The 18,648-nt window shown below is 42.1% G+C and overlaps 1 pseudogene; it reads left to right on the top strand.

Moving 5' to 3' along the window:
* Positions 1-15,906: 15,906 nt before the first annotated feature.
* Positions 15,907-17,263, top strand: LOC118909528 (nicotinamide phosphoribosyltransferase-like; annotated as a pseudogene).
* Positions 17,264-18,648: the final 1,385 nt, after the last annotated feature.

The following is an 18,648-nucleotide window of genomic DNA, read 5'->3' as shown; positions in this document are numbered from 1 at the left end:
TGATAAACATAGGGGTGCATCTGTCATTTTCAAACTGGAGTGCTGCATTCTTAGGGTAAATTCCTAGAAGTGGAATTCCTGGGTCAAATGGTATTTCTATGTTGAGCTTTTTGAGGAACCTCCATACTGCTTTCCACAATGGTTGAACTAATTTACATTCCCACCAGCAGTGTACGAGTGTTCCCCTTTCTCCACAACCTCACCAACATTTGTTGTTGATTGTCTTTTCGATGCTGGTGATCCTTACTGGTGTGAGGTGATATCTCATTGTGGTTTATAATTTGCATTTCTCTGATGACTAGCAATGTGGAGCATCTTTTCATGTGTCTGTTGGCCATCTGAATTTCTTCTTTGGAGAACTGCCTTTTCAGCTCCTCTGCCCATTTTTTAATTGGATTATTTGCATTTTGTTTGTTGAGGTGTGTGAGCTCTTCATATATTTTGGATGTCAGCCCTTTATCGGATCTGTCATTAACGAATATATTCTCCCATACTGTAGGGTACCTTTTTGTTCTACTGATGGTGTCCTTTGCTGTACAGAAGCTTTTCAGCTTCATATAGTCCTACTTGTTAATTTTTGCTTTTGCTTCCCTTGCCCAGGGAGATAAGTTCAAGAAGAGGTAACTCATGTTTACGTCTAAGAGATTTTTCGCTATGTTTTTTTCTAAGAGTTTTATGGTTTCATGACTTACGTTCAAGTCTTTGATTCATTTTGAATTTACTTTCATGTATGGGGTTAGACAGTGATCCAGTTTCATTCTCTTACATGCTCTTACATTCTCTCTCTGTCCAGTTTTGCCAGCACCATCTGTTGAAGAGACTGTCACTTCCCCATTGTATGTCCATGGCTCCTTTATCGAATATTAGTTGGCCATATATGTCTGGGTTAATGTCTGGAGTCTCTATTCTGTTCCATTGGTCTGTGGCTCTGTTCCTGTGCCAGTACCAAACTGTCTTGATTACTGTGGCTTTGTGGTAGAGCTTGAAGTTGGGGAGTGAGATCCCCCCCCTTTATTCTTCCTTCTCAGGATTGCTTTTGCTATTTGTGGTCTTTGGTGTTTCCATATGAATTTTTGAACTATTTGTTCCAGTTCATTGAAGAATGCTGTTGGTAATTTGATAGGGATTGCATCGAATCTATATATTGTTTTGGGCAGGATGGCCATTTTGATGATATTAATTCTTCCTAGCCAGGAGCATGGGATTAGTTTCCATTTGTTAGTGAGCTATTTAATTTCTCTTTAGAGTGTCTTATAGTTTTCAGGGTATAGGTCTTTCACTTCCTTGGTTAGGTTTATTCCTAGGTATTTTATTCTTTTTGATGCTATTGTGAATGAAATTCTTTTCCTGATTTCTCATTCTATTAGTTCATTGTTAGTGTATAGGAAAGCCACAGATTTCTGTGTGTTAATTTTGTATCCTGCAACTTTGCTGTATTCTGATATCAGTTCTAGTAGTTTTGCAGTGGAGTCTTTAGGGTTTTTTATGTACAATATCATGTGATCTGCAAATAGTGACAGTTTGACTTCTTCTTTACCAATCTGGATTCCTTGTATTTCTTTGTTTTGTCTAATTTCCATGGCTAGAACCTCCAGTACCATGTTGAACAACAGTGGGGAGAGTGGGCATCCCTGTCTAGTTCCCGATCTCAGCGGAAATGCTTTCAGCTTCTCGCTGTTCAGTATGATGTTAGCTGTGGGTTTATCATATATGGCCTTTATTATGTTGAGGTACTTGCCCTCTATGCCATTTTGTTGAGAGTTTTATCATGAATGGATGTTGAATTTTGTCGAATGTTTTTTCAGCATCTATGGAGATGATCATGTGGTTTTTGTCCTTCTTTTTGTTGTGGTGGTGGATGATATTGATGGATTTTTTAATGTTGTGCCATCCTTGCATCCCTGGGATGAATCCCACTTGGTCATGGTGTATGATCCTTTTGATATATTTTTGAATTTGGTTTGCTAATATTTTGTTGAGTATTTTTGCATCTACGTTCATCAGGGATATTGGTCTGTAGTTTTCTTTTTTGGTGGGATCCTTGCCTGGTTTTGGTATTAGGGTGATATTGGCTTCATAAAATGAGTTCGGGAGTATTCCCTCCTCTTCTATTTTTTGGAAAGCTTTAAGGAGAATGGGTATTATGTCTTCTCTGTGTGTGATAAAATTCTGAAGTAAATCCATGTGGCCTGAGGGTTTTGTTCTTGGGTAGTTTTTTGATTACCACTTCAATTTCTTTGCTCGTAATTGGTCTGTTTAGATTTTCTGTTTCTTTCTGGGTCAGTCTTGGAAGGTTGTATTTTTCTAGGAAGTTGTCCATTTCTTCTAGGTGTTCCAGCTTGTTGGCATATAGGTTTTCTTAGTATTCTCTAATAATTCTTTGTATTTCTGTGGGGTCCGTCGTGATATTTCCTTTCTCGTTTCTGATTCTATTGATGTGTGTTGACTCTCTTATCCTCTTAATAAGTCTGGCTAGAGGCTTATCTATTTTGTTTATTTTCTCGAAGAACCAGCTCTTGGTTTCATTGACTTTTTTCTATTGTTTTATTCTTCTCAATTTTATTTATTTCTTCTCTGATCTTTATTATGTCTGTCCGTCTGCTGACTTTAGGCCTCATTTGTTCTTCCTTTTCCAGTTTCGATAATTGTGATGTTAGACTATTCATTTGGGATTGTTCTTCCTTCTTTAAATATGCCTGGATTACTATATACTTTCCTCTTAAGACTGCTTTTGCTGCATCCCACAGAAGTTGGGGCTTTGTTTTGTTGTTCTCATTTGTTTCCATATATTGCTGGATCTCCATTTTAATTTGGTCATTGATCCACTGATTATTTAGGAGCATGTTCTTAAGCCTCCGTGTGTTTGTGGGCCTTTTTGCTTTCTTGATACAATTTATTTCTAGTTTTATACCTTTGTTGTCTGAAAAGTTGGTTGGTAGGATTTCAATCTTTTGGAATTTACTGAGGCTCTTTTTGTGGCTTAGAATGTGGTCTATTCTGGAGAATGTTCCATGTGCACTTGAGAAGAATGTGTATCCTGTTGCTTTTGGATGTAGAGTTCTATAGATGTCTATTAGGTCCATCTGTTCTATTGTGTTCTTCAGTGCCTCTGTGTCCTTATTTATTTTCTGTTTGGTGGATCTGTCCTTTGGAGTGAGTGGTATCTTTAAGTCTCCCAAAATGAATGCATTGCATTCTATTTCCTCCTTTAATTCTGTTAGTATTTGTTTCACATATATTGGTGCTCCTGCATTGGGTGCATATACCTTTATAATGGTTATATCCTCTTGTTGGACTGAGCCCTTTATCATTATGTAGTGTCCTTCTTTATCTCTTGTTACTTTCTTTGTTTTGAAGTCTATTTTGTCTGATACTAGTATTGCAATGCCTGCTTTTTTCTCCCTATTGTTTGCATGAAATATCTTTTTCCATCCCTTGACTTTTAATCTGTGCATGTCTTTGGGTTTGAGGTGAGTCTCTTGTAAGCTGCATATAGATGGGTCTTGCTTTTTTATCCATTCTATTACTCTGTGTCTTTTGATTGGTGCATTCAGTCCATTTACATTAAGGGTGATTATTGAAAGATATGTACTTATTGCCATTGCAGGCTTTAGATTCATAGTTACCAAAGGTTCAAGGTTAGCCTCTTTAGTATCTTACTGCCTAACTTAGCTCACTTATTGAGCTGTTATATACACTGTCTGGAGATTCTTTTCTTCTCTCCCTTCTTGTTCCTCCTCCTCGATTCTTCATATGTTGGGTGTTTTGTGCTGTGCTCTTTCTAGGAGTGCTCCCATCTAGAGCAGTCCCTGTAAGTTGTCCTGTAGAGGTGATTTGTGGGAGGCAAATTCCCTCAACTTTTGCTTGTCTGGGAATTGTGTAATCCCTCCTTCATATTTAAATGATAATCGTGCTGGATACAGTATCCTTGATTCAAGGCCCTTCTGTTTCGTTGCATTAAATATATCATGCCATTCTCTTCTGGCCTGTAAGGTTTCTGTTGAGAAGTCTGATGATAGCCTGATGGGTTTTCCTTTGTAGGTGACCTTTTTCCTCTCTCTAGCTGCCTTTAGTACTCTGTCCTTGAGGGAGCCAAGATTGCGGCGTGAGTAGAGCAGCGGAAATCTCCTCCAAAAACCACATATATCTATGAAAATATAACAAAGACAACTCTTCCTAGAATAAAGACCAGAGGACACAGGACAACATCCAGACCACATCCACACCTGCGAGAACCCAGTGCCTCCTAAAGGAGGTAAGATACAAGACCCGGCCGCCTCCGGAACACGAGCGCCCCTCCCCCGAGCTCCTGGCGGGAAAAGAGTAGGCAGAGCGGGAGGGAGACGGAGCCCAGAACTGCTGCACACCCAGCCCCAGCCATCCGGGCCAGAGCGCAGACACAGTGCATGCGCAGGGTGCCCTGGATACTAGGGAAAAAGGGCAGCAAGACGGGTGAGTGGGTACCGCAGGCCTGGTGCCGGAGGACATAAGAAAAGCGAGAGGCCATTTTTTTTTTTCTGTTTTGTTTTGGCGAGCGCTTTTTGGAAGTCTTAAAGGGATAGGGACCCCAATACTAGGGAAACAGTGCAGCAAGACCGGTGAGCAGATGCCTGAGGCTGGCGCTGGAGAATAAAGAAAAACAAGAGGCCATTTTTTGTTTCCATTTTTATTTTTTTATTTTTTTAATTAAAAAAAAATTTTTTTTTTTTGTGGTCATTGTTTTGTTTTGGCGGGTGCTTTTTGGAAGTCTTAAAGGGGCAGGACTGGATACTTAATCCAGAGGTAGAGAATCCGGGGATTTCTGGGCACCCTAATCCCCTGGGCTGCAGGGAGCTCGGAGGCCCCTTACGGAGATAAATAGCCTCCAGGCCGCTCCCCCTCCAACACGACTCCAACATTTTGGAGCCGCAGCCGGAGCCAAGCCATGCCCACAGCAACAGCGGAGATAAACTCCATAGCAGCCGGGCAGGAAGCAGAAGCCCTGTCTGCGTGCAGCTGCCCAGCACAAGCCACTAGAGGTCGCTGTTCTCCCAGGAGAGGAGGGCCACAAATCAACAAGAAGGGAAGTTCTTCAAGCCGTCACTCGTCACAGCTCTGCAAACTATTCCTATCACCATGAAAAGGCAAAACTACAGGCAGACAAAGATCACAGAGACAACACCAGAGAAGGAGACAGACCTAACCAGTCTTCCTGACAAAGAATTCAAAATAAGAATCATAAACATGCTGACAGAGATGCAGAGAAATACACAAGAGATATGGGATGAAGTCCAGAGGGAGATCACAGATGCCAGAAAGGAGATTACAGAAATGAAACAAACTCTGGAAGGGTTTATAAGAAGAATGGATAGGATGCAAGAGGCCATTGACGGAATTGAAACCAGAGAACAGGAATGCATAGAAGCTGACATAGAGAGAGATAAAAGGATCTACAGGAATGAAACAATGTTAAGAGAACTGTGTGACCAATCCAAAAGGAACAATATCCGTATTATATGGGTCCCAGAAGAAGAAGAGAGAGGAAAAGGGATGGAAAGTATCTTGGAAGAAACAATTGCTGAAAACTTCCCCAAACTGGGGGAGGAAATAATCGAACAGACCACAGAAATACACAGAACCCCCAACAGAAAGGATCCAAGAAGGACAACACCAAGACACATCATAATTAAAATGGCAAAGATCAAGGACAAGGAAAGAGTTTTAAAGGCAGCTAGAGAGAAAAAGGTCACCTATAAAGGAAAACCCATAAGGCTAACATTAGACTTCTCAACAGAAACCCTACAGGCCAGAAGAGAATGGCATGATATATTAAATGCAATGAAACAGAAGGGCCTTGAACCAAGGATACTGTATCCAGCACGAATATCATTCAAATATGATGGTGGGATTAAACAATTCCCAGACAAACAAAAGTTGAGGGAATTTGCATCCCACAAATCACCTCTAAAGGACATCTTACAGGGACTGCTCTAGATGGGAGCACTCCTAGAAAGAGCACAGCACAAAACACCCAACATATGAAGAATCGAGGACGAGGAAAAAGAAGGGAGAGAAGAAAAGAATCTCCAGACAGTGTATATAACAGCTCAATAAGTGAGCTAAGTTAGGCAGTAAGATACTAAAGAGGCTAACCTTGAACCTTTGGTAACCACGAATTTAAAGGCTGCAATGGCAATAAGTACATATCTTTCAATGATCACCTTAAATGTTAATGAACTGAATGCACCAATAAAAGACACAGAGTAATAGAATGGATAAAAAAGCAAGACCCATCTATATGTTGCTTACAAGAAACTCACCTCAAACCCAAAGACATGTACAGACTAAAAGTCAAGGGATGGAAAAACATATTTCAGGCAAACAACAGCGAGAAGAAAGCAGGGGTTGCAGTACTAATATCAGACAAAATAGACTTCAAAACAAAGAAAGTAACAAGAGATAAAGAAGGACACTACATAATGATAAAGGGCTCAGTCCAACAAGAGGATATAACCATTCTAAATATATATGCACCCAACACAGGAGCACCAACATATGTGAAACAAATGCTCACAGAACTAAAGGGAGAAATAGACTACAATGCATTCATTCTAGGAGACTTCAACACACCACTCACCCCAAAGGATAGATCCACCGGGCAGAAAATAAGTAAGGACACGGAAGCACTGAACAACACAGTAGTGCAGATGGACCTAATAGACATCTATAGAACTCAACATCCAAAAGCAACAGAATATACATTCTTCTCAAGTGCACATAGAATATTCTCCAGAATAGACCACATACTAGGCCACAAAAAGAGCCTCAGTAAACTCCAAAAGTTTGAAATCCTACCAAACAACTTTTCAGACCACAAAGGCATAAAACTAGAAATAAACTGTACAAAGAAAGCAAAAAGGTTCACAAACACATGGAGGCTTAACAACACACTCCTAAATAATCAATGGATCAATGACCAAATTAAAATGGAGATCCAGCAATATATGGAAACAAATGAGAACAACAACACTAAGCCCCAACTTCTGTGGGACACAGCAAAAGCAGTCTTAAGACGAAAGTATATAGCAATCCAAGCATATTTTAAAAAGGAAGAACAATCCCAAATGAATGGTCTAATGTCACAATTATTGAAATTGGAAAAAGAAGAACAAATGAGGCCTAAGGTCAGCAGAAGGAGGGACATAATAAAGATCAGAGAAGAAATAAATAAAATTGAGAAGAATAAAACAATAGCAAAAATAAATGAAACCAAGAGCTGGTTCTTCAAGAAAATAAACAAAATAGATAAGCCTCTAGCCAGACTTATTAAGAGGAAAAGAGAGTCAACACAAATCAACAGTATCAGAAACAAGAAAGGAAAAATCACGACGGACCCCACAGAAATACAAAGAATTATTAGAGAGTACTATGAAAACCTATATGCTAACAAGCTGGGAAACCTAGGAGAAATGGACAACTTCCTAGAAAAATACAACCTTCCAAGACTGACCCAGAAAGAAACAGAAAATCTAAACAGACCAATTACCAGCAACAAAATTGAAGTGGTAATCAAAAAACTAACAAAGAACAAAACCCCTGGGCCAGATGGATTTACCTCAGAATTTTATCAGACATACAGGGAAGACATAATACCCATTCTCTTTAGAGTTTTCCAAAAAATACAGGAGGAGGGGATACTCCCAAACTCATTCTATGAAGCTAACATCACCCTAATACCAAAACCAGGCAAAGACCCCACCAAAAAAGAAAAGTACAGACCAATAACCCTGATGAATGTAGATGCAAAAATACTCAACAAAATATTACAAACCGAATTCAAAAATACATCAAAAGGATCATACACCATGACCAAGTGGGATTCATCCCAGGGATGCAAGGATGGTACAACATTCGAAAGTCCATCAACATCATCCACCACATTAACAAAAAGAAAGACAAAAACCACATGATCATCTCCATAGATGCTAAAAAAGCATTTGACAAAGTTCAACATCCATTCATGATAAAAACTCTCAGCAAAATGGAAATAGAGGGCAAGTACCTCAACATAATAAAGGTCATCTATGATAAACCCACAGCCAACATTATATTGAACAGAGAGCAGCTGAAAGCATTTCCTCTGAGATAAGGAACTAGACAGGGATGCCCACTCTCCCCACTGTTATTTAACATAGTACTGGAGGTCCTAGCCACGGCAATCAGACAAAATAAAGAAATACAAGGAATCCAGATTGGTAACGAAGAAGTTAAACTGTCACTATTTGCAGATGACATGATACTGTACATAAAAAACCCTAAAGACTCCACCCCAAAACTACTAGAACTGATATCAAAATACAGCAAAGTTGCAGGATACAAAATCAACACACAGAAATCTGTGCCTTTCCTATACACTAACAATGAAACAACAGAAAGAGAAATCAGGAAAACAACTCCATTCACAATTGCATCCAAAAAAATAAAATACCTAGGAATAAACCTAACCAAAGAAGTGAAAGACTTATACTCTGAAAACTACAAGTCACTCTTAAGAGAAATTAAAGGGGACACTAACAGATGGAAACTCATCCCATGCTCATGTCTAGGAAGAATTAATATCGTTAAAATGGCCATCCTGCCCAAAGCAATATACAGATTTGATGCAATCCCTATGAAACTACCAGCAACATTCTTCAATGAACTGGAACAAATAATTCAAAAATTCATATGGAAACACCAAAGACCCCGAATAGCCAAAGCAATCCTGAGAAAGAAGCATAATGTAGGGGGGATCTCACTCCCCAACTTCAAGCTCTACTATAAAGCCATAGTAATCAAGACAATTTGGTACTGGCACAAGAACAGAGCCACAGACCAATAGAACAGACTGGAGAATCCAGACATTAACCCAGACATATATGGTCAATTAAGATTCGATAAAGGAGCCATGGACATACAATGGCAAAATGACAGTCTCTTCAACAGATGGTGCTGGCAAAACTGGACAGCTACATGTAGGAGAATGAAACTGGACCATTGTCTAACCCCATATACAAAAGTAAACTCAAAATGGATCAAAGACCTGAATGTAAGCCATGAAACCATTAAACTCTTGGAAGAAAACATAGGCAAAAACCTCTTAGACATAAACATGAGTGACCTCTTCTTGAACATATCTCCCCGGGCAAGGAAAACAACAGCAAAAATGAATAAGTGTGACTATATTAAGCTGAAAAGCTTCTGTACAGCAAAAGACACCATCAATAGAACAAAAAGGAACCCTACAGTATGGGAGAACATATTTGAAAATGACACATCCGATAAAGGCTTGACATCCAGAATATATAAAGAGCTCACACGCCTCAACAAACAAAAAACAAATAACCCAATTAAAAAATGGGCAGAGGAACTGAACAGACAGTTCTCCAAAACAGAAATACAGATGGCCAACAGACACATGAAAAGATCCTCCACATTGCTAATTATCAGAGAAATGCAAATTAAAACTATAATGAGGTATCACCTCACACCAGTAAGGATGGCTGCCATCCAAAAGACAAACAACAACAAATGTTGGCGAGGCTGTGGAGAAAGGGGAACCCTCCTATACTGCTGGTGGGAATGTAAATTAGTTCAACCATTGTGGAAAGCAGTATGGAGGTACATCAAAATGCTCAAAACAGACTTACCATTTGACCCAGGAATTGCACTCCTAGGAATTTACCCTAAGAATGCAGCAATCAAGTATGAGAAAGACCAATGCACCCCTATGTTTATTGCAGCACTATTTACAATAGCTGAGAATTGGAAGCAACCTAAATATCCATCGATAGATGAATGGATAAAGAAGATGTGGTATATATACACAATGGAATACTACTTAGCCATAAGAAAAGGGCAAATCCTACCATTTGTAGCCACATGTATGGAACTGGAGGGTATTATACTCAGTGAAACAAGCCAAGTGGAGAAAGAGAAATACCAAATGATTTCACTCATCTGTGGAATATAACTACAAAGGAAAAACCGAAGGAACAAAACAGCAGCAGAATCACAGAACTCAAGAATGGACTAACAGGTACCAAAGGGAAAGGGACTGGGGATGTTGGGTGGGTAGGGAGGGATGGGGGGTGAGAAGAAGGGGGGTATTAAGATTAGCATGCATGGGGGGGTGGGAGAAAGGGGAGGGCTGTACAACACAGAGAAGGCAAGTAGTGATTCTACAACATTTGCTATGCTGATGGACAGTGACTGTAAAGGGGTTTATAGGGGGGACCTGGTATAGGGGAGAGCCTAGTAAACATAATATTTGTCATGTAAGTGTAGATTAGTGATAGCAAAAAAAATAAAAAATAAAAAAATAAAGGCAGTTCCTGTGTGGAGACCTCTAATGAGTCCTACACAAGGGTATAAAGGGCATATAAAAGTGTAGGCAAAGGGTCTGTTTGTGTTTATACAGAGGATCAAAGCCTAGTTGGGCTACCCCGAAAATGAACTAAGATATGATATGAAAAAGAACTTCCAACATCCGCACTCTCTGGAAGACTCATGCCAGAAGATGATCATCAAAAAACCCCAACAACAATCCACGCACTGCTACAGCTGTAGAGGCACTCATCCCACCAGTTCCTGGACTTGCTATGGGAATGAAGAAGGAGATATCTAAACTGGCCTGTGCATACAGTAAAACAACAAATTTGACTGGATCTATACTGTTGGAACTCAATCAAGAATTAGGAGAAGTGCAAATTGTAGTGCTCCAAAATCTTACAACTACAGACTATTTACTGTTAAAAGAACATATGGGATGTGAACAGTTCCCAGGAATGGGTTGTTTTAATTTGTCTGATTTCTCTCAGACTGTTCAAGCTCAGTTGGACAATATCCACCATATCATAGATAAGTTTTCACAAATGCCTAAGGTGCCTACTGGTTTTCTTGGTTTCACTGGGGATGGCTGGTAATTACACATAAGCTTTGGTTATGTAACTATACTCCTATTATGTTAATGTGTGTGCGCAATTTAATTAGTAGTTTAAAACCTATACATGCTAAAGTTACTCTACAAGAAGATATGTCAAAGAAATCATCAATCTTCCCATGTTTTCTTCCGCCTGCTACTTCTACAGCTTTTCTTCTTCCTTCCTAATTACAACCCTTAAATAGAATTCGTGCCTCATATCAAATTTACCAAGTATCATAATTCTTCCAAGTGGTAAAGACACTTCAAGACAAATGCTGAGCATAGAAGCCACAGGGCATAAATATGCAAAGAAGTAAAAAGCTAACCTTTTCAAACAATAAGGCTTCTCTCTCACTTACCAACTTTACATTTCCCTGTATGGCCCCGGGAGATGACTGGTTAGCCAGAAACGGGTAAGATTCCTCAAGGGAGGAACAACCTAAGACAGGCACAGTCGCAGGGGGGTCATCAGGTGAGAAATTGGGGATCAACAGAGGTGAGGCTTAGAACCTCACCCCCCCTGTTCTGAGAGAAATCTGCATACGTGGATGTTTTATTGCCCTTGTCTAGCTTGGATTAACACATAGTCTACAGGCACACACCTGATCATCTACATTTGCTCTCTTACAACACTAAACTATGTTTTCTACTTTTATCTTGTATTTACCTACCACTTCAGCATTTTATTAAAAATAATAATAATAAAGAGAGAAATGTGGTATCCACATATAAATCAAGTATAAAAATCAAATGAGTATTCATATTTGAACTGACTGTTTATAGTTCATATTGCATGAGCAAAACCAAAAGTTTCTGTGATGACTGCCCTTGTACTGTTCACCATGTAACTTATTCACTATGTGAGAATTTGTTTTCCATGTAAGAACTTGTTCATTATGCTTCAGAAGATTGGAGACTGATGAAAATTAGGCTTGGGATGGATTAATGATTGTTCATTGAGCACTGACTCCCCTATACAGAATTTTATTGTTGTTAACAACCATTTGATCAATAAATATGAGAGATACCCTCACAACAACAACAACAACAACAACAAAAAGTACACACTTCCAACTGTAAAATAAATAAGTAACCGGGATGTAATGTATAGCATAAGGAATATAGTCAAAATATTGTAACAACTTGGTATGGTGATAGCTGGTACCTAGAATTATCATGTATATAATTGTTGAATCACTGTGTTGTACACCTGAAACTAATGTAATACTGTGTGTCAACTACCCTTCAATAAAAATTAATTATCTACAAAAAAAAAAATACTCTGTCCTTGTCCTTGATTTTTGCCAGTTTAATTATTATGTTTCTTCGTGTTGTCCTATTTGGGTCCTTTCTTTTGGGAGTTCTATGTACTTCTGTAGTCTGAGCAACTATTTCATCCCCAAGTTTGGGGAAGTTCTCAGCAATTATTTCTTCAAACACACTTTCTATCCCTTTTTCTCTCTCTTCTTCTTCTGGTACCCCTATAATGAGGATATTGTTCCTTTTGGATTGGTCACACAGTTCTCTTAATATTGTTTCATTCCTGGAGATCCTTTTATCTCTCTCTGCATCAGCTTCTATGCTTTCCTGTTCTCTGGTTCCTATTCCATCAATAGCCTCTTTCACCTTATCCATTCTGCTTACAAATACTTCCAGAGTTTCTTTCACTTCTGAAATCTTCCTCCGGACATCATCCCTCAGCTCTTGTATATTTCTCTGCATCTCCTTCAGCATGTTTATGATTTTTATTTTGAATTCTTTTTCAGGATGACTGGTTAGGTCAATCTCCTTCTCAGGTGTTGTCTCTGTGATTTTTGTCTGTCTCAGATTCTGCCTTTTCATGGCGATAGGGATAGATTGCAGAGCTGGGGCGAGTGACGGCTGGGAGAACGTCCCTTCTTGTTGGTTTGTGGCCTTTCTCCCTTGGGAGAACAGCGACCTCTAGTGGCTTGTGCTGGGCAGCTGCGCGCAGACAGGGCTTCTGCTTCCTGCCGGGCTGCTATGGAGTTTAGTTCCACGGTTGCTGTGGGTGTGGCCTGCCTTGGACTGCTGCTCCAATATGGCATAGCCCCTTTGGAGGGGAAACAGCTGGGAGGCTGTTTATCTCCATGAGGGGCCTCTGAGCAACCCTGCTGCACAGGGGGTTAGGGCACCCAGAGTTCTCCAGGATTCCCAGCTGCTGGGCTAAGTGTCCCCGGACGCTTCCGTCCAGCTGTGGGGTCCCTTTCCCTTTAAGACTTTCAAAAAGCACTCGCTTTTCTTTGTCCCCAGGGCGCCGGCTGCAGGGACCCGCTCACAGGTCTTACTGTCCTGTTTCCCTAGTTTCCAGCACCCCATGCACGCACTGTGTCTGCACTCTGGTGCGGATTGCTGGGGCTGGGTGTTTAGCAGTCCTGGGCTCCCTCTCCCTCCCCACTCTAACTCCTCTCCTCCTGCTGGGAGCTGGGGTGAGGTCCGCTTGGGTCCCGCCAGGCTGCAGCTTGTATCTTACCCCCTTCTCGAGGCACTGGGTTCTCGCAGGTGTGGATGTAGTCTGGCTGTTGTCCTGTGTCTTCTGGTTTCTCTTTAAGGGAGAGTTGTATTTGTTGTTTTTTCAAAAATGTATGTGGTTTTGGGAGGAGATTTTTCCGCTGCTCTACTCACACCACCATCTTGGCTCCTAATCCCCAATTTTTTGATCAAGCATTTGTCATTTTAAATCTTTAGCCAAAAAAGAAAACAGAACCTCCCAAACTTTGCTCTGCCATTCACAGCCTAGATGGAATCACCTCCGCTTTTCAGAGGGTTCCAAAGAGTTGCTGTGAGGCAGAAAGGGGCCAAGTGCGAAACACTGATCTGGGGGTTGCAGGCCACTAACTTTATCTGACCATTAGATACAAAAACTTGGGATCCAGAAAGGCAATAAGGAGAAAGTGATGGGTCAACTATTTGCATCAGGTTGGTTTAAATTAAGAAATATGAGTGCAGCTTCCCAGCAGATAAAGCAATCATCAGGCTGACAATGTTGTAATCTGCAGGAGAGGCAAGAGTGACCACGCTTGTTGAAGGGCCAGGGGTGAGCCGCCACAGGCTGCCAGGGTCCCGGCACTGCTCCCACACTCACCCTCCTGAGGAGTGGATGCCCATACATGAACATCTGCCTGCTCCACACCCCTGAATGGCTGTGTAGCTTATTCCTGGGGCAAGAAGGGACTCTAGCCCAGGACCCACTTTGCAAATGAGGAGACTGAACCCAGCTCAGGGTTCTTCCTACACAACTGTCACATCTACCAGACGGTACAACATTTGCCCTGAAAGGCAGCTCTAGCAATTTCACTGGACTAAGCATCACCTTCCAGATGAGCAAAGGCAGCAGCAGGCACACCCACTGTGCAAGATTCTCACAGGTCCGTGCAGGCCTGGCCCAGCTCCAGACCTCACCTGCAGCCAACTGAAGACCCAGGTTCAGGGCATAGGGTCAGAGGCACTTGGGCAACAGACTCCCAGCCCAGTTCAATGCCTCTCCCTGGGCCCACACATCTTTACTAGAGCCTCCAGCCTACCATACACTTGGTTTATTCTTTCTGCAATGCTATTCAGCTGCAAGGGAGAGAAGATTGCATGGGCCCACAGCCAGAGATTGGTGACTCCGAGGTGCCCATCCCAGGATACAGTCTCTTGCCTCATGCCATGTTAGACACCAAGGGTGCAGACCCTGGCATCTGCCAGCAGCCCACCCTCAGAGAATGGAAAGCTCTTCCATCCTCACCTCTGTTGTGTAGGTTTTACGTGACACTCGTTCATTATTTTTTTCTGCAGGACCATCTGCTCTGCAGACACTTGGGATGGGTTACAGGCCCATCTTTTGGGCAACCCTGTGAAAGCCACCTTACATATTGGCAGAGTTGATGGGAAATAAAGATGTAGGTATATGTTATCCACAAGAGATTTTAGAGGTAAGTACTCAAGAAGGCTGAATGTTATATATGGAAAGATATTCCATGCAAATAGAAACCCAGAGTGACCTGGGGTAGCTATACTAGACAAAATGACATTAAGTGAAAGCTTTTATAAAGGAGAAACCAAGACACTATATGTTCGTGATGGGGTTGATTGATCGAGAAAACAAAATAGTTACGAACACATTCCCCAAACATCAGCACTCCAAAATTTATAAGGCTAACTATGATAGCATTTAGAGAGAAACAGAAGGTTCGACGATAAAGTCTGAAGACTTAAATATCCTACTTTCAATAATGGATAGAACAGCTAGACAAAAATATAAGGAAATAGAGACGGGAACAGAGGATGTGAATAACACAATAAACCAATTGTATGGAATTGATATGTAGAGACACTACACATGACAATAGCCAAACGCACATTTTCCTCCAGGGGAAGTGAAATATCTTCAAGATAAATTACATGAAAGGCCACAAAACAAGTCTTAAAATTTAAAACAATGGAACTCATTCAACAATGAAATAGAAAATAGAAAAACTGTGCATAAATCTTGGAGCTAAAGAACACTGGGGCTGCACTGAAGAATTCAATAGAGAGCTTCAACAACAAAGTTGACCAAGAAATAAACTAGAAGATAGTGAATTGAAATTACCTGGTCATAGGAGCAAAAAGAAAAAGGAATAAAAAGTGTGAGGAAAGCCTACAAGACTTAGGTGAAATCAACAAAATAAACAATATATGCACTATGGGAAGCATAGAAGACAGGAAAGAGAAAGGGATATGAAGTAAATTTAAAGCAATAGTAGCTAAGCCTTCCCAAACATGGATAATTCAGAAATGGACATCCAGACACATGAGGCCCAGTCGACCCAGATAAGTTGAAGCCATAAAGGGCCACACTGACACACATTAAATTTCATTTTAAAGAGTCAAAGACAGTAAATGCTGTGAGCCACTCCACTGTCGCCCACGGCAGAGCTGCAGGGCCTGCCCTCCTCCGGCACCTCCCATCCCTTCCTCCCTCCTCTCCTGCTCTCACTCCTCTGGAGCCAGGACTCCAGCAAGGAGTGTGGTGAGGCCCCTTTCTGTCCTTCACTTCCGCTCTGGGCGGCCCACGATGCTCAGCTCCCCCATCTCCAACCTGAGATGAATGCTGAGGCAAAGGCCCAGTTCAACATCCTCCTGGCTACCAACTACTACGATGGTGCTCACTATAAACAATACCCATCCAGCACAAGCAACGTTTATTCCTACTTTAAATGTCGTGAAAAGAAGACAGAAAACTCCACAATGAGGAAGGTGTAATTCAATGAAACAGTGTTTTATGGGTTGCAGTACATTCTTAATAAGTACTTTAAAGGCAACGTAGTGACTAAAGAGAAATTCTAGGATGCCAAGCAGGTGCAGAGAGCATTTCCAAGGTAATTAATGTCTTAAATGAAAAGGGATGCAACTACATTCTTGAGAAATATGATGGGCATATTACAATAGAAATAAAAGCTGTTCCCAAGGGCTCTGTTATTCCCCAAGCAAATAAATGCTCTTTGTAGTGGAAAACACAGCTCCAGAGTGTTACTGGCCTCCAAATTGGATTGAGACTCTTCTTGTGCAGTCCTGGTATCCAGTCACAGGGGCCACACATTCAAGAGAGCAAAAGAAAATTTTGGCCAAATATTTGTTAGACACATCTGGTAACCTAGATGGTCTAGAATACAAGTTACATGGTTTGGGCTAAAGAGGACTTTCTTCTCAAGAGGCTGTGGTCAGAGAAGAGCCTGCTCACTTGGATAACCTCAAAGGCACAGACGCAGTGGCAGGAAATGCTGTGATTAAAAAATACTTTGGAATGAAAAATTCTTTTTCAGGTTATTCTGTTCCAGCAACAGAACACAGTACCATAGCAGTTTGGGGGAAAGACCAGGAAAAAGATATTTTGAACATTAGTAACACACTTTCATCAGTGCCTGTATCTGTGCTCAGATGCAGCTGAGACATTTTTTTTAATGCCTGTGAAAAAATATGGGGTGAAGATCTAAAGACATTTAATATTATCAACAAGTACAGTGGCACCACTAATAATCAGACCTGATTCTGGAAATCCTCTTGACCTCTGTGTGGGTAAAATTATAATATTTCCATCATATCTCACCAGCTTTACTGTATTTGCATATCCTCAGTGGTGGAGAGAAGTTCATCTCCATACCAATGGGTAATTAATTACCTGGGCAACCAAGGGCTTATCTGAACCTGAAGGTTTAGGGAGAGGTCCTTGCTTGCTTGCTTTTGCCAGAAGAGAGAGATGGCCACGGACTGCAGTTTGTAAGCAATAAATGGATTTTAAACTTTATTTCTCCCTTTTACTGATTTCAGATGTAGAGGTATTTTGTCCCAGGATTTCATCTCCCTGGACTTACATTTGGCGGTAATTAATGGCCACTGGTAGGTGCCTGGGAAGAGGCCACCCAAACCTCGTCAGGTCTCTGCCTAAAATGCTTCTGCAGGATAAGCCTCCAGAGGCCACAGTATCCCAAAGGAGAAGACCACAGAGCCCAAGACTGTCCAACAGGAAGAGACCACAGCCCATGACTATCCCACAGGAAGGAACAGAACCCACGACCATTCCACAGGAGGAGCCCATGGAGCCCATAGAGCCCACAAGTGTCCCACAGGAAGAGATGGGACCACAGAGCCCACGGAGCCCATGATGGTCCCTCACAAACAGACAACAGTGCCTGAGGCTGTCCCACAGGCCCAGACACCCTACAGCCTTTTCCTGTTCCCATTCCTTGTCCCAGCTCTCTTCATGTTACCATTGCTGCTCTTGTGCATCTGGTGCTGCAAGAAGGTGAGGGAGCCCTACCCACACAGCCCTGTGCCCAAGTTCTCCAGCACCCCCTCAGGCACCCTGACACCTGCCTGCCCCAGGATCCTGTGCTAAGGTCACCTGACCAAATGCTTAGGTACAGGTGCTGCCCTCCCATCCCTGGGCCCACACAGCCTGGATGCTGAGGAGCTCTGTACCTCAGGCTTGCCTCAAGGATATGGCCTGTGAGATGCCCTGGCCACTGAGGAAAAGTGACCCAGGCTCTGAGTCAGGACTTCCTCCCAGGAGCCAGTGTTCTGAGGGACTCAGGTGGACAAAGTCTGGGGAGAGACCTCTACTGTGGAGGGAAAGAAAGACCCTGAAGGGGCAAAAATGGCCCCAAAGTACAGTCAGGTGCCCCAGGATTCCTCTCCTCTGGGGCAACTGTGCCTGTAAAACCAACATGGTCTCACTAGAGCCTTGTCATTCCTCCCCAGTCACTACACAGGGCCAGGTTGTGCAGGGCCCCATGCTAGGCACGGGGACAGAAATGAAGTGGCTGCATTCCTGCCACAGCAGCTCCAGGTCTGGTGTCTCGACTGGCCTTGGTCTCAGAGTGCTGAGGGTAAAATGTCACCTTCATGGCATGTGGGAAGTGCCCTGCCTAAGCAGAGCAGTAACAAAGGCCAGAATCTGGCCCAGGGGAGGGCGGGCACTGAGGCTTGGCTAGCTGGGCTCACAAGGACACATGTGGGAGTACTGCAGGAGGAAGGACCCCCGGAGGTGTGAGAGGGCAACACCAGCAAGAAGCCTGCAGGTCCCAGGTCTTCAAAGTAGGGGTGCTGAGGACAGGAAGCCAGGGTGCTGGGTAGACTTCCCTGAGGGCTGTGCACTGGGGGTGCTTCAGGGTGTGGAGAGCGGAGGGAAGAGAAGAGAAGGAAGGAAAGGGCAGGATCTCTTG

Source organism: Manis pentadactyla, chromosome 2 (genome assembly GCF_030020395.1).
Source record: "Manis pentadactyla isolate mManPen7 chromosome 2, mManPen7.hap1, whole genome shotgun sequence".
Lineage (NCBI taxonomy): Eukaryota > Metazoa > Chordata > Mammalia > Pholidota > Manidae > Manis > Manis pentadactyla.
The sequence above is the reverse complement of the archived record's forward strand: the minus strand, read 5'-3'. Positions and strand labels throughout refer to the sequence as shown.